This window comes from Miniopterus natalensis, chromosome 18 (assembly GCF_054644295.1).
Source record: "Miniopterus natalensis isolate mMinNat1 chromosome 18, mMinNat1.hap1, whole genome shotgun sequence".
NCBI classification, from domain to species: Eukaryota; Metazoa; Chordata; class Mammalia; order Chiroptera; family Miniopteridae; genus Miniopterus; species Miniopterus natalensis.
This window is the reverse complement of record NC_142098.1, coordinates 13,176,306-13,190,896: the sequence shown is the minus strand read 5'-3', so window position 1 is coordinate 13,190,896 and position 14,591 is coordinate 13,176,306. Positions and strand designations below refer to the sequence as shown.

At 52.4% G+C, this 14,591-nt stretch overlaps 2 pseudogenes; one reads left to right on the top strand and one right to left on the bottom strand.

Annotated features, from left to right (window-relative positions):
- Nucleotides 1-3,743: 3,743 nt before the first annotated feature.
- LOC148091005 (small nucleolar RNA U3) lies at nucleotides 3,744-3,872 on the top strand (annotated as a pseudogene).
- An 867-nt stretch (nucleotides 3,873-4,739) lies between these two features.
- On the bottom strand, nucleotides 4,740-12,566 carry LOC107543394 (cell adhesion molecule CEACAM20-like; annotated as a pseudogene).
- Between the last annotated feature and the right edge of the window lie 2,025 nt (nucleotides 12,567-14,591).

Sequence of the window (14,591 nt, the reverse complement as noted above, 5' to 3'; positions counted from 1 at the left end):
GCCTTGTCTTCCCATCCACAAAGTGGGGTCACAGTACCCACCTCTGAGGTTGTTGTGAAGGTTAAATGAGATTATAAATGCTTCAAACTGGGCCTGGCACTAACAAGAGCGATTGTCTCAGTTTAGAACCTCCCAGAAAATGACTCTGAGGCTCCCTAGTTAATTTGGGAGGTTCAAGGGACAGCTGTAGGGAAGGTAGATAATAAAGGGTGGCCGCTGTGCCAGCTGCCACTGCAGGTAACCAGAGCTCAAGCCAGCAGGGAGAGACTGGGAAGTACAGCACAGTACACACCCAAGAGGAAAGGGCACTGGGCGCTGGGGTATTTTTGCTTGAATTTCCCTCAGTCATTGCCTGGGGGCTGCTCCCACAGGGTGTTAATTCTTCAACGCTCCCAGCAGGCCCATGCAGGCAGAGTAGCCTTTTGTGATTCCAGAAAATAACCCATAGGTACCAAAAAATACGCTGGGCGTCCACTGGAGCACCACGGAATGCCCAGGGGATGTAGGCAGAGCTCTGAGAGTGTCTGCTGAAGCTGCTTTTATCATGATGCCCAGCTAAACGAGATAAGAATTCAGATGAGCTGTGTGAAGGGATTCTGAGGGCATGGAGGAGAGCAGTCATATCCAACTGGGCTTGCTAAAGACACAGCCCCCCAGACGTTAGTGCCTTCTGAGGAAAGGCAGTCCCAAAGAAAGCTGTGAACTTGTGAGCTGAGTCACCCCCCCCCACACACCTCCTTGGCCGTAAGGCATGAACTAAACAAACAAGGCTTTGTGTTGGTTCTTATATCTATGGTATATATATATATTATGGGTGGATAGAATACACAATTGTACATATGATATATAATGTTTAATATTATTATTATTGTTAGTATTAGCCTCTCCACGACAAGCTCTCCAGCAAGCTGGAGAAAACAGCTGCCATGGGCCCCCGGCTTTATGTCTCTCAAAGTCAGCCACTAGAGGGCGCCCGACTCTGGTTTTAAATGGCAGAACCCAGTTGTCCCTGAAGCCTGGTGGCCCACAGTCTTGGACACTCAGAGGCCTCTTTTCTAGAAAGTTCTTGGGAACGGAAAATATGTAGTCTTTCAAGTTTCTCTTCCTTAGCTCAGCATTACGCATTGAGGTTCCTGCGCCTTGTGCGTGTACCAATAGCTCATCACATTTACTGCCGTGTGGAGTTTCCCTGCGCGGATGTTCCACAGCTGTTTCTGCGCTCACCTGCCCGTGAACACCGGGGTTACTCCCAGTGGCGCTGTTATGAATAATGCTATTTAGAGTAGCAGGTTGGGTGACCTTCCAGATGGTGTACATACTTCTGTTTTTGGTCCCATAGTGAGACCCTAAAAGGTTAGTGTTTTTAGACCTAGTTGAAGGGGAAGCTGTTTAGAAGCAGTTGTGGTCCTGACATTCTCCAAGTCACATTGTTATAAAATATTAGGGTAGCATATTCAGGTTGCAATAAGATTGCAGAGCCCTGGCCGGGTGGCACACTGGGGTACAAGGATGGCTGAGATCCGGCCCCACCCTCAAGACTCTCACAGTCTAGTGGTGGCAGAGATAAGAAAAGTCACCACCCAGAACACACTGGTGAGCTGGGACAGGTGGGAAAACAGGACACGGGCCCTGACCGGGCGGCTCGGTTGGTTGGAGCGTCATCCTGTGCACAGAAAGGTTGCGTATTTGGTCCCCGGTCCCGGTGAGTACGAGAGGCAGCCAATCGATATTTCCCTCCCTCTCTCTCTCTCTAATCAATGGAAACGTATCCTTGGGTGAGGATTACAGAAAAAAGCAGGACACAGGAGCAGAGTGGAAGCTCCCACCCGCCTGCGGCAACAGCAAACCTTCAAGGCAAACGAAAGTCACATTCAGGGGAGACCTGAAGGAGGGGCAGGAACCGGGCCCAGAGGCAGGAAAGAACCGGATCCACTTGAGAGAAACGCGGGAAGTGTGAATGGCTGGTGCTGGCTCGGGCAGTGGGGGTGCGAACGAGCCAGGATCTCCTTGGATCTCAAGGGGACAAACGGACCTGATTCTGGTTCGGTGGCAGAGATGAGCCACTGAAGGGTTTTAGCCAGAAGAGTGGGACAATGAGTTCTGCGTTTCACCAGTGACAGTCAGAACTCCTTCTTGCGGAGATCCATCTGACACTGTCCCTCCAGATGCGCTCCCACGCCCTTGGCATTGACCCTTTGCCCCTGGTTCCCTCTGCGAGGATGCCCCCCTCCCATTCTCCAGGCCCCACCCGGGCCTGCCCCTTGAAAGGCCGCTGACCACAACGATGCCGCCTCCCACCTGTCAGGACGACTGTCCTCAAACAGCCAGCGAACAAGCGCTGGCGAGGGTGCGGGGAAAGGGGAACCCTTGTGCGCTGTTGGGGATGCGGACTGGCGCAGCTGCTGTGAAAATCAGTATGGAGGTTCCTTAAAAATTAAAAATGGAACTGCCATTTGACCCAGTGATCCCACTTCTGGGCATTTATCTCTATGCTAAGAGAAATAAGTCACCTTTTTCTCTTAGCTAATCTGTTTGCATGGATTTCATCATGAAGTCCTCCCAACAGCCCTAAGCTATAAACATCCCCATTTTACAGATGGAGAGACTGAGACTCAGAAGAATGAAACCACCTGAACAAAGGGCCACAGCTAGTGAGTGGCAGGGCTGTGGTTCAAGGCACTGAACTCTTTCCTTTCCCACCATCTCCATTATCTTTGTTGTTAATAATAAGAGTGCACATGCCCTGGCCGGTGTGGCTCAGTTGGTTGAGCGCCATCCCCTGCACTGAAATGTCAATGGGTCAGTTCCTGGTCAGGGCACATGCCCATGTTGCAGGTTTAATCTCTGTCCAGGGTGCATGCAGGAGGCAACAGATCAATGTTTCTCTTTCATATTGATGTTTCTCTCTCCCCCTCTCCCTCCTTTCCTTCCAATCTCTCTAAAAATCAACGGAAAAACATCCTTGGGTGAAAAAAGAATGCATAGCATTGTGTTTATTAATATCAATAAGTTCTAACATGTGCTAAGGACCTATTATGTGCAGGGGGCCCAAGCAAAAAGATTTTCATATGGAGGCTGGTGTTTTCGAGGTCAGGACTTTCAACTGCAGATGGCCCAGTTTCAAATCCCACCTTTGCAGCTTACTCTGGGTAGGCCTGGAGCAAATGACTCGGTGCCTCAGTTTCCCCAGCTACGAAGTGGGGCTGATAGTAGTGCTTGCCTCAAGGAGCTCTTGAAGGACTAAATGCTGAGAGATGTTCGAAGCACCCAGAAAAGCCTCTGATCCACGTGAGCAACCTGTTAGTATTAAGAGTTATTAGTCCCATTTTACAAACTAGGAGAAAGAATCAGAGAGGTTGCTGTCAGGTGTGTCGGGTAAGGGCTGAGAGGTCTCGGTGTCCCGTCCATGACCCTGACTATCCCGCACGTGCATGTATGTGATGGTGACCTTACGTAATGCTGATCCAGCAGAATGCAACTGTGCAGGCGACATTGGCGCCCCGCTTGCCGTGGGCGACAGAGCCAGCGCTGTGCCCCATAAAGAAGGAATCGTGCCCTCGATCTCGCCTCCGAAACACCCCTCGCAGCCTCCCCTACCACCGTTGTGTAACCTGCCTGAAGTCTCACAGCAGACATCTGAATGGATCCAAAACCCTTGGGCTATAATCACCCCCATTCTGTGTCAAGATCCCCTACAAACGTACATTCAAGGCAGGTCCACACAGAGCAATAATAATACCACCAAGACTGGACTTTCAGAAATCATTTCCATAGTTCATTACCAGTGAGGTTTCCCTCAACAAGTAGAGCACCCGAAACCACTAGGAGGCAAAAAATATGTAATAATAATATCACATTTCTTCAATTCTGAGACCTAGAGTTTCTTCCCATTTTCACTCCTCTAAATCAGAGATGCCCTAACTACTGACACTGAGTCCTGCTGTAAATGAGTCACTTAAAATTGCATCTTAAAATTGATGGCACAGGGGTGATGGAAGAGTCCTGGCACTGTTGGCGGCGTTTGAAACAGCACCAGGTGTTATACCAGGGGGGCCAGGCTGAACCTGGGTTCAGCAAACTCAGTGCATGGGTCTAGATAAGCAAAGAATTCAGAGCCAAACTCAAACTGTAAGAGAACTTTTATTTGGAATATCACCGAGGGTAGAAGTAATCCCTAGAAGAAATGGGCTTAGAAAACAAGGTATAGAGGTAGAGGAGGGGCCCTTGGAGCTCGGGAGTGAGGAAGGTGCAGGTGACTCGCCTGGGGGATGGGGCGTGGTGGGCGTCCTCCCTGGAGGAAGAGCCCGCTGCGTCCTCTGTGCAGGGGGTTTTAGGATGGAGATTTTAGGGGCGGTCCCAGGGCAAGATCTCAATAGAATATTCAGCAGCTTTCCAGGTGTGTCCTTTCAGGGTGGGGGTCTCCACGGATTGATTGGTTGGCACCAGAGGCAGGGAGTCGTTATTCAATGCAGCTGGTTGTGAGGTCAGCCTTGGTGTTGCTTGTCTGGTTCTGTTGCTTCTGTAGGCCTCGTGCTGAAATCCTGCGGCTGCCTAGATGTTATCTCCACAGGGAAATGGTTAGTAGGTCCAAATCTCATGACAGTGAGATGCCAGGGGAGGAAAGGTTCCCCTGGGGGTGAGGTCCCACCCGCAGCTGTCCTTTGCTGGGCACTCAGGGCTTTCTGCCCTGGTGGCCTGACCTGGCCCACGGTCCTTGCTCTGCTCGTCTTTCTGACTGCCTACCGCATCCCCTCCTCAAGGATCCTGGCTCTGAATTCTTTCAGAGAAAAGCGGTTCAGGGTCTCTTCTGTGGCTGCTTCCTGCAGAAGAGGGCAGAGTGTTCCTCTGGAGCCAAGAGATCCTTGCTCTCCGTCAGAGGGACATGAGGCCTGGGTTCAGAAGGAGGTGGTGACGGTGCCTAGAGGCGGTTTCCCCTGAGTACGAGTGGGGCTTGTCGCCTGGTGTAGACAAACTGTGTCACAAATCTTAGTGTTATTGGGGCAAAGCTAGATGACAAGAATTATGACAAAGGGCCCGGTGGAAGGAAAAAACGGTTTAGTTCTCACTAATTTCAAGTCAGAGGATGGAAGAAAACGGAAACATTAGTTTGGAGGGTTTGTCGATGTAAGAGACATTCAAACCTGAGAAGAATTTTTGTGAGTTTCTTTGAGCCTGATGTTTTATGTTGGCAAAATTACTACAGTTTTTTTTTTAACATATGGTCTATTTGCTAAAATTTGTTAAAAATAGCCCTAGCCAGTTTTCTCAGTGGTTAGAGCTTCGGCCAGCAGACTGAAGGGTCCCAGGTTCGATTCCGGCCAAGGGCACATACCTCAGTTGCAGGCTCCATCCCTGGCCCTGGTTAGGGCAAGTGCAGAGATTGATGTATCTCTCTCACATCGATGTTTCTCTCTCCCCCTCTCTCCCTTCCAATCTCTCTAAAAATTAATGGGAAAAAATATCCTCCAGTGAGGATTAACCAAAAATAATAATAATAATTTTATTTGTTTAACAAACACAATATGCTGGACACTGCCATAGAACTTTACACATGATAATCTTCAACAGACCTATGATATATATAAACATAATTATTATGTTTGTTTTACAGATACAGAGTCAGAGGCCCAGAGAGGTTAAGTAGCATGTCCGAGGTCACACAGCTCATAAGCATTGGAGCCAGGATGTGAGCCCTGGCTCATTGTGACACTGTTGTTTGCTCAAGAACTCAAGACAGAAATGCAGGGACCCGCTGCAGTCACACCCAGGTGCTATTAATGTGATTCCTGATTCCCCTCCCAGCTCACGCCTTCTCTCACTGGCTATCTCCCTGACTCATTGTACTTCTAAACAGCTGTGGAAAGCAGGCGTCACGTACCCCATTTACATGTAGGAAGGCCGAGGCTCGGGCAGCCTCTGAGTTTTCCAGGGCACACAGCTAGGAAGTGGAGGTCCTAGGGCCTGAGTGTTAGGGGTTGGGATTAAACAGCTCTGGATTGGAAACCTGCCCATGAAGTACACTCCTTTCTACACCCCAAGGCCAGGAGAAGCCACTTGTACCCCAGGGGAAGGCAGTGCACCTGAAGGACTCACCTACCACTCTGACCAGGACCCAGGCAGAGCAGGCCAGGAGGGTCTGAGGGTTGAGGGCCCTGCAGTTGTAGGTCCCCTGGTGTCCCCAGGTCAGGGTCCTGATGCTCAGTTCTCCCCCAGATACACACTGGTGGAGAGTTCAGGGGTCCAGCGATCCCCAGTGCCTGGCTGGGACTCAGCCCGACACTGCAGGGTCAGGCTGGAGGTGAGCTCCTCCTTGACATGGCTGACCACCCGGACTCCGGGCCCCTGGTGGTGGCCCCTGGGTCAGAGCCATCTGTGTACAAAGCCAAACATGCGTCCACCGCCCACTGGCCAGTTATCCTCTGCTGCTCCGTTCCCTCCCACACTGGGCGTTTCACCGTTTTTCCTCATCAGTTCTAAGATTAATTCCAGATTATAGCCTGGACAGCAAAGGATCTCCTAACTGCTGCGGAAAGCAATCCGCAAGGTCAAGAGAAAGAGCTCCCTTTCCTGCGGAGCTGCCCGGTGAGTAGCTAGTAGTTTGCAACATGGAGAAAGGAAAAATCAAAATCAAAACCAAAACACCCTACCCTTGCAAAAGCAAATTCTGAAAAGGGGCCTCGGAAGACATCAGGCTTCTGAATTTGTTGCTAACATAAGGGCCGTGTTCACAGGACACAGCAACAAATGTGATGGACTTTCTTATTTAATAGCATGTGGCTCTGTTACAATATTTAGTTTTCCATCTGTGTGTTCTCAACGGTAGTGATACTTGTGGATTTTTTCTGTAAGGAGCACTTCGCTGTCCTCCCACATCCATGAAGGAAACAGACAAAAAGGCTGTTGGGTTGTTCATGCAAACTAAGAGTTTGAGTCTTGTCTTGTTTAAATTAATGTCAACTACTGGGAAACAAGGATGCAAAGATTTCCTAGTTGGAACATTCCAGGAAAGGAGGAAAATCCTGCCCTGCCCCTGCCCCTGCCCCTGCCCCTGCCCCTGCCCCTGCCCCTGCCCCTGCCCCTGCCCCTGCCCCTGCTAAATATCCTTCAAATCTGTTCATTTCTCCCCCATCCTAACCCCATGTCTACCAGGATGCCTCATCTGCTCCCTTCTTGGTCTCCCCACCCCAGCCTCAAATCCTCCACACAGCAGCCAGAGGGGTCTTTCCAAGTACAACTTCGACACTATCCCTCCCTTGCTGAGAATCCTCCATGGTTCCCAGTGTTCTTAGGACAAAGCCCGTGGCTGATGAGCACACTCACAATCTGGCCCTTGAAACCCCTCCAGCCCCACCACTCCCCCTTCTACGCCTCCCACTCTCAATCCAGGAAGAACATTCCATCCTTAGCATGTTCCCTCTTGGCTCAAAGCCACCCCAAATTCTCTTCCTCCTCTAGAACGCTGTTCCCTGAGTCCGCTCTACCTAGCTAACTCTCTGGGCCTTCAGGGCTCATGATAGACACCACCTCTCACTCTGAGCCTTCCCACATCCTGCTGACTGGCTGGGGGGCTTCCTTTGGGTTCCCCAAATCCTCTCATCCCATGGCAGCACTTGTGACACTGTGTTTTCTTTGCCTGATGATTGCTCCCCCCGTCCCGAGGAGGCTGTGAGCTCTGAAAGTCACGGCTCTGTAGTGTCAAGTGCCCAACAATTTGATCAGCACAGAGAGAGAACAAAATAGATATTTTTGGTTTAATGACTGAAATAGGAAGGAAAGAGGAGCAGTGTGTTTAACCCTTTACTATACATCCCTGCAACATAACACCCATGACAGCGGGCCCCTGCTTCCTGCTCCTGCACAAACCTTTCCCCCCTGCACCCCGGGCTTCTCCACCTCCGCTCATGGTTTCTACATCCCTTGAGTAGCTCAGGCAAAAACCTTGGACTTGTTCTCGACTTGCCTCTTTCTCTTTTGCCTCGTATCACCCAGCAGCAAGTTCTGTGGGTTTGCTCCTCAAAATATATCCACAGCCCCAACGCTTCTCATGGCCCACGGCGGCCACCCTGGCCCAGCGCCCGCCCCTCTTGATGGGCCATTGCGCTCGGTCACCACGAGAGCGCGCCTTGCAGCCACCAATGGCCTGCGTTCACTTAACCAGAAGCCCAGGTGCTGGTCCTCAAATCCACCCCCAGCCCTCCCCTGGGCTGACCCTGCCAGCCCCTGGGTGAGTTGGGGAAACGGAGGCAGACCCCTTCCTGGGAGACGTGGGACCCCTGGCAGCCTCGACAGTGTTCCTTAGACTACAGGGTGGTCTCCGCCCTTCCACCCAACGCTCCCTCCCTTTCTCTCCCCCTCCGCGTCAGGCTTGCATCTCAGGCCCAAGGCTCTCCCAGCCTTCCCGGCTCCCCCTCTATTTTTCTCCCAGGAGCATCTCCTCTAATAAAAAGCCTGCATGTATAATCCCATTTAATCCCACCCTGGAGTCTGCCTCTCCAAGGACCCGGACAAACACACTCTACAGCCTCCTGCCTCTCCCCTGCTTCCACTCTGCAGACGAGAGCCAGGGAGACCTGTGAAACTTGTCTAGTCCTGTCGCTCCTCTGCTCAGAGCCTCTGTGGCTCCCAGTGCTCTCACCATGGCCCACAGGGCCCTGCCTGCTCTGCCCCAGCCCGTCACCTCCCAACCTCTTCTGTTCCACTACCTCCCCCCTTTCACCTCTCTGGGCACCTTGAACCAGCACAGTCTGTTCCCTCCCCCTGGAGCTCCCTTCCCTTAGCTACCTGCATGGCTTGCACTCCCTGCCTCCTTCCGTCTGTGCACAAATGCCACCTCCTCAGGGAGGCCTCCCTGACCACCCCAGCTGAGAATGCAACACCTTCCCCCGCCCAGCCCTCCCTGTCCCTCCCACTGCCTCAAGGTTCTCCTTAGCCTTGGCCCCATTTGACACCCATGTGTCCCCCACCAGAGCGTAAGCTCCATGGGGACAGGCGCTTTGTCTTGCCTGTACCCAGACGTGCCTGGCAGAGCAGGTATTCGATAACTGGGGGACAAATGGCTAGAGGAAGAGCCAAAAGCAAGGGAGGGAGGAAGGGAGGAGGAGATGGTCCAGGCTCAGGGTGACTCATAGCTTATGGCCAGCCTGGGGGGGTCACTTGGGGCCAAGCTGCCCCAGGTCCAGACCTCACACTTACAGGGCCCCATGTCGTCCCGCAGAGGTCGTGGGTGACCAGGACCCTATTGTCAGCTGACAGCAGCAGGTGCTTGCTGGGCAGGAGGGGCTGGCCGCTCAGTTACCCCTGGACTCCAGCCCCCATGTGGGTGGTCTGGCAGGTCAGGGCCATGGGGCTGGCGCTCTCCACAGGGCTCAGGTCAGGGACACCACGTGAGGCTTGCTCAGCCTTTCTAGAAACACATGGAGATAGAGGACAAGGTTCGGGGACCCTTCCCCAGGCTCCTGCCCAGGCAGGCCCCTCAGGCTCTCCAAGGATGTATGTGTGTGTGTTGTGAGCGGGGTGTGTGCGTGTCTGCTTTGCATATGGCTGTCTTGTGTGGGTGGTGCATGTCTTTTGTGTATGAGTGTGTGCTGAGTGAAGATTATGTGAACATACGTGTTTTGTGTGTATGGAGTGTGTGGATGTGTTTTGTGTGTGTTTGTGTCAATTGTGTGTGCTGTATGTTTTGCGACTGTGAGGTATGGGTGTTGTACATATGCATGTGTGTGTGTATGAACCGTCTATATACTTTTTTCTGCATGTGAGTGTATGTTGTGTGTCTGCGGTATTCTACATGTTATGCGTATGTGTTGTATGGTGTAAGTACATGCTTTGTATATGGCTGTGTGTGTGTGGTCTGTGGATACACTGAGTGTGTGTATTGTGTGTCAGTTGTGTGCCTGCGTGGAGGATGTTGAATGTATGACATGTGGTGTTCTCTGTGTTGTATGTGACAATGTTGAGTGTCTGTGATGTGTGTGTTGAGTGTATGTTATCTACAGGGTGAGGCAAAAGTGGATTTACAGTTGTGAGTCCGTGAAGCACAGAGTTTATTCTAGTTTTCTTTCTTTCTTTCTTTCTTTCTTTCTTTCTTTCTTTCTTTCTTTCTTTCTTTCTTTCTTCCTTCCTTCCTTCCTTCCTTCCTTCCTTCCTTCCTTCCTTCCTTCCTTCCTTCCTTCCTTCCTTCCTTCCTTCCTTTCTTTCTTTCTTTCTTTCTTTCTTTCTTTCTTTCTTTCTTTCTTTCTTTCCTTCTTTCTACTAATCCCCACCAGAGGATATATTCATTGCTTCTTATAGGGAGAGAGAGGGACTGAAACATCAATGTGAGAGAGAAACATCGACTGGTTGCCTCCAGTACGTGCCCAGACCAACCGGCCATCGAACCCAAAACCTAGGTACGTGCCCTGGCCAGGAATGAAACCTGAAGCTTTTGGACTATGGGACAACACTCCAACCAACTCAGCAACCCGGCAGGGCTCTAGTGTTATTATTTATTCATGGTGGCATTATTTTCCATACGAACAGCTGTAAACCTACTATGTCCCACCCCGTATTGTGTGTGTACGTGTTTTAGGTGAGAGTATGTTGTGTGCTTGTGATTTCGTTAATTGTAGATGTGTTGTATGTGAGATATGTGTCTCTGTGTATGTCCTGTGTGTTTTATATGTGTTGTGCATATATGTGAGTACATTGTACCAATGTGTTGTGGCTTTGTGTGTATGGTATATGTATGTGTTGTGTGTCTGTGCTGTGTTATTTACTATGTACTGTGTGATATATGTCTGGTGTGCATGTTATATGTGTTTTATGTGAGCGTGTGTTGTGTGCCTGTGGTATTGTGTTACACGTTGTGTTGTGTGTGAGTTGTATGTATCTCATGTGTGTTGAACATGTGTGTGAATGCTGTGCACATGGGATTATATTTGTGTGTGACTCCATGTGTGTATAAATGTGTGAGTGTTGTGTTAGTGTTTGTATCTATGGAGAATCAGTCCCCCCAACTTCCAGAGTATCAGATAACGGGTGACCCATGGGGACCAACCGGTCTTGTGGAGGGTGTGCCCAGGCAGGAGCCAGGTCCTCCCCTGGGGTCGCCCCCCGCCACATGGGAAATCACCGCTCTGGGTCCTCGGACTCCGGGCAGCTCTGGCTCTCGCAGGAACCAAGGAGAGGGACAGGCGAAAGAGACTCGCCAAGGACTCGGGCTTTAAGAGCAGCCAGGCGGGGCAGGTGGGTGGCACTGCTGGACACCAAGCCCTTACACACGCCCCCGTGCTCCCGGGACACAGCATGGATGGTGAATGTTCCCGTGGGGAGGGGCGGGACGGAGTCATTGGGGAGAAACCAGGAATAGGGTGGGGGTGGGTGAGGCTGTGTCTCCACCGAGGAGATCACGTCGGAGCCCTCTGCCACCCCAACCACCTCTCCGCGGGGCACCCCAGACTCCAGCTTGATTTCGAGGGGTCAGGCCCATCTGGGGGGACAAGAGCAGCCACAGCAGTAACAGGAGCAGCGGCACCAGCTCTCTTAGGGGAACGTCCAAGGCTAAGATTAATATTCCTCCCCCCCAAGCTCTGGGTCAATTACAAAGGAGGTGCAGGAGTCCAAGGGACATTAAATGCCAGCCTTGTCCCTCGATGAAAAGGGATTGGAAGACACGGGTAAAGTGTGCCGGCAAATGCTCCTTCTTTGCTGGGACCCCGGCAGGATTTTGGATCCAACAGGGAAGGTTAAGGAGCTCCGTTTTAGACACGTTAGCTTGGATGTTTCTGGCAGAATCCAAGTAGAGACATCAAACAGTTATACATCTGAAGTTCAAGGGCGGACAAGTCTGCGCCTGGATGGTCTGAACAAGATGACCAAGGAAGTGGATGCCCTGAGGGGCTGGGGAGAGTGGAAAGGGACTGACGGTTCGCACCAGGAAGGTGGGGTCACTGCTCTGGACCTCACGGACACCCCAGGCTTCACATTGGTAAGTCCTGGAGTTCACCAAGATGCTGAGCGTCTTGCCATCTGGGGACAGCAGCAAGCACTCCTGGAAACCAGGGGGAGATGGTTGGAGATCCAATGGATGGTAATGTTGACATTCCTGGTGTCACAGTAGGTCACCGTTCCCCTAGGCTCTGTGGCAGTGCCCTGGCTGACTGAAATGGTGGGCTTGCCCAGCGATTCTGCAGAGGGAGGCGGAGGCAGAGGCAGAGACACAGACAGGGGAAGACCAAGCAGGACATAGTCACAGAGGGACCCAGAGAGCCAGGGGTGGGTTGGAATTGTCAGAAGACACGTGAGCTCCATGCCTGGGCTCAAATGCTAGATCTACTGCTCATTCCACGTGTGATCGCGGGCAACTTACTTCCCCTCTCTGAGCCTCATTACAAATGGGATTGTACAAACAGAGCAGAAGGTCTGGGGCATGACAGTGGGCTGATCAACATCCGCTGCAAAGAGAAACAAGCCTGTAACAGTGGCAGAAGCCAGGCCTGCTCCCCGCTTCATGCCCAGCCTTTCCCACCCTCAAGGGTGACAGCACGGTCCACCTCGTTGCCCCTGCCCAGCACACCTGACCCAACCATTGTCGCCAGACCCTGGCTGGGCCCATCAGATTTGTCCTGTGGGGACTCGGCATGGGAGCCTGATGGGTGCTTGAGAATTACAGCCTCGTGTTCTGTGCCCACATCTGGGTCTGCCATGAGTCAGGGTGTCCAGGGCTCCCAAACATAGAAAAACATCCTTCTCATGTGGGATGGTGTTAAGCAGGTTGGCATCCAGGGTGAGCTGGGCTGCAGAGGGAGACAAGAGAGAGGCAGATGCCACACGGTGAAAAGCGAGGCTGGTGGGGGAGAGAGATGTTGGGGGCTGTCCAGTTAGGTTCTTCGTAAGTGGAGGGAGGTCTGAGGTCATGGACATGGCACTCCGTCCCTAGATGGGTACTTACTTGATACTTACTGGCCGTGTGACTTGTGGCATGTTTTTATCTTCTCTGAGCCTCAATTTCCCCAGCTGTAAAAAGGGTATAATCCCACCTGCATCCTAGGGTTGCTGTGAGATGGTAAATGGACACTGGCTCCCTCCGGGGGAGGTGCGTGATCAGCTGCCCCGTTGCACACAGGGGAAAACATGCTCAGAGAGGCGAAGTCACTTTCCAGGACCATAGAGTAAGTGGCAGAAGCCAAACTCGAACCTGGCCTGCCAGCTCCTAAAGACTGTGCTCTCAGCACTGCCCATTTCCTCCCGTGAGCCCAGGGATGGGCACGGGGCCTTCCCTGATAGAGGAAACTTGTTCTATTATACCTGCTGGAGGGAATTCGCCTCGGTACTTCCTCAGACTTGTCCTCGGGTAGAGATTTCCCATGCGTGGGGAGGAAAGGGGAACAGGTAGCAGGAGTTTCCAGTTTTCCATCTGGACATTCTGCACAGTTTTACGGAGGCTCGAAGAGACTGTGGCCGTGGGTGGGGGCCCCTAACCCCAGCAGCCATGGTTCTGTACAGCTGACCTTGGCACCCCCTCACCCTTCCCAGCAGCCCAATTAACAGGCTGGCAGCCTTGCTTCTCTCCGCCCCTCAAAACACCCCAAGTTGGCCCACGCCCTGCCCCATTCCCTGCTCAGTCAATGGTCAAGGGCGAGGGCTCTCAGGATATTTGGGAGCAAATATTGACGCTGATGCCTACTGGCTCTGTCATCATGTTCGAGGGGCACAGGCTTTCTCTGTGTGAGCCTCAGTTTCCTCAACTGTAAAATGGGGAGAAAGTAAGACTTAGTTCTTCAAGTTGTTGGAAAGTCTGGTGAGGTAGCAGGGGTGATAGGAGCTTAGAGGGTTGGTTGCCGAAAGCGAACCAGCCTTTTGTGACCTGGGGTGAACCAGCGCCCGACAGGACTTCCTGGCTCATGGAACCCAACCCCCTCCCTTGGAAAAAGAGGAAACTGAGGCGAATGAGAGAATGATTGCCCTGGCCCAGGATAGGGGATGAGCCGAGGGCGTGGGTTCCTTACCAGCAGCATCTGCCCCAGCCTGGGCACCACACCCCTTCCTCAGTTCCCCAGCACCTCTCCCTGCACTTGGGACTCACCCATGACTGAACTCAGCTTACCCTCCACCTTGGAGACCCCCACACCCTAGGGGAGGTTGTTGGGTGGAAGACACATGGCCAAGAGCAAGGCAGATGGAAAAGCGGGGGCGGGGGGGGGATGTCAGAAGGCTGTCTCTGCCCAATTTAGGATACCTGAGGTTACCCAGGGGAACAAGGGCTGCCTCTTTCTGGGTGGCTCAGCCACCTCACTCCCCACCCCCACCCCCACTCCTACACTAGTACCAGGAGGCAGAAACCCTCACTCAGAGGACTTCACCTTGTTTGGGGATCCTAACCTCAGAGTCAGGATGTGGCCCCGAGGGTTTGCTCCCCAGCCCCAGGGCTCCAGAGCCTGGAGATGGAGGGGCCTCCCCGCTCCCCACCTGGGAGCAGTGAATGCCAGGGACACAGTCACTGCCAAAGCCTCCCCCAGGTAGCTTGGCCTCCTTCCAAGCAGGCCAAGGGCACAGATGGTGCTGCACCTGCTCCACAGCCCAGTGATCTGGAGAGGAAGGCAAGAGGCCCCTGC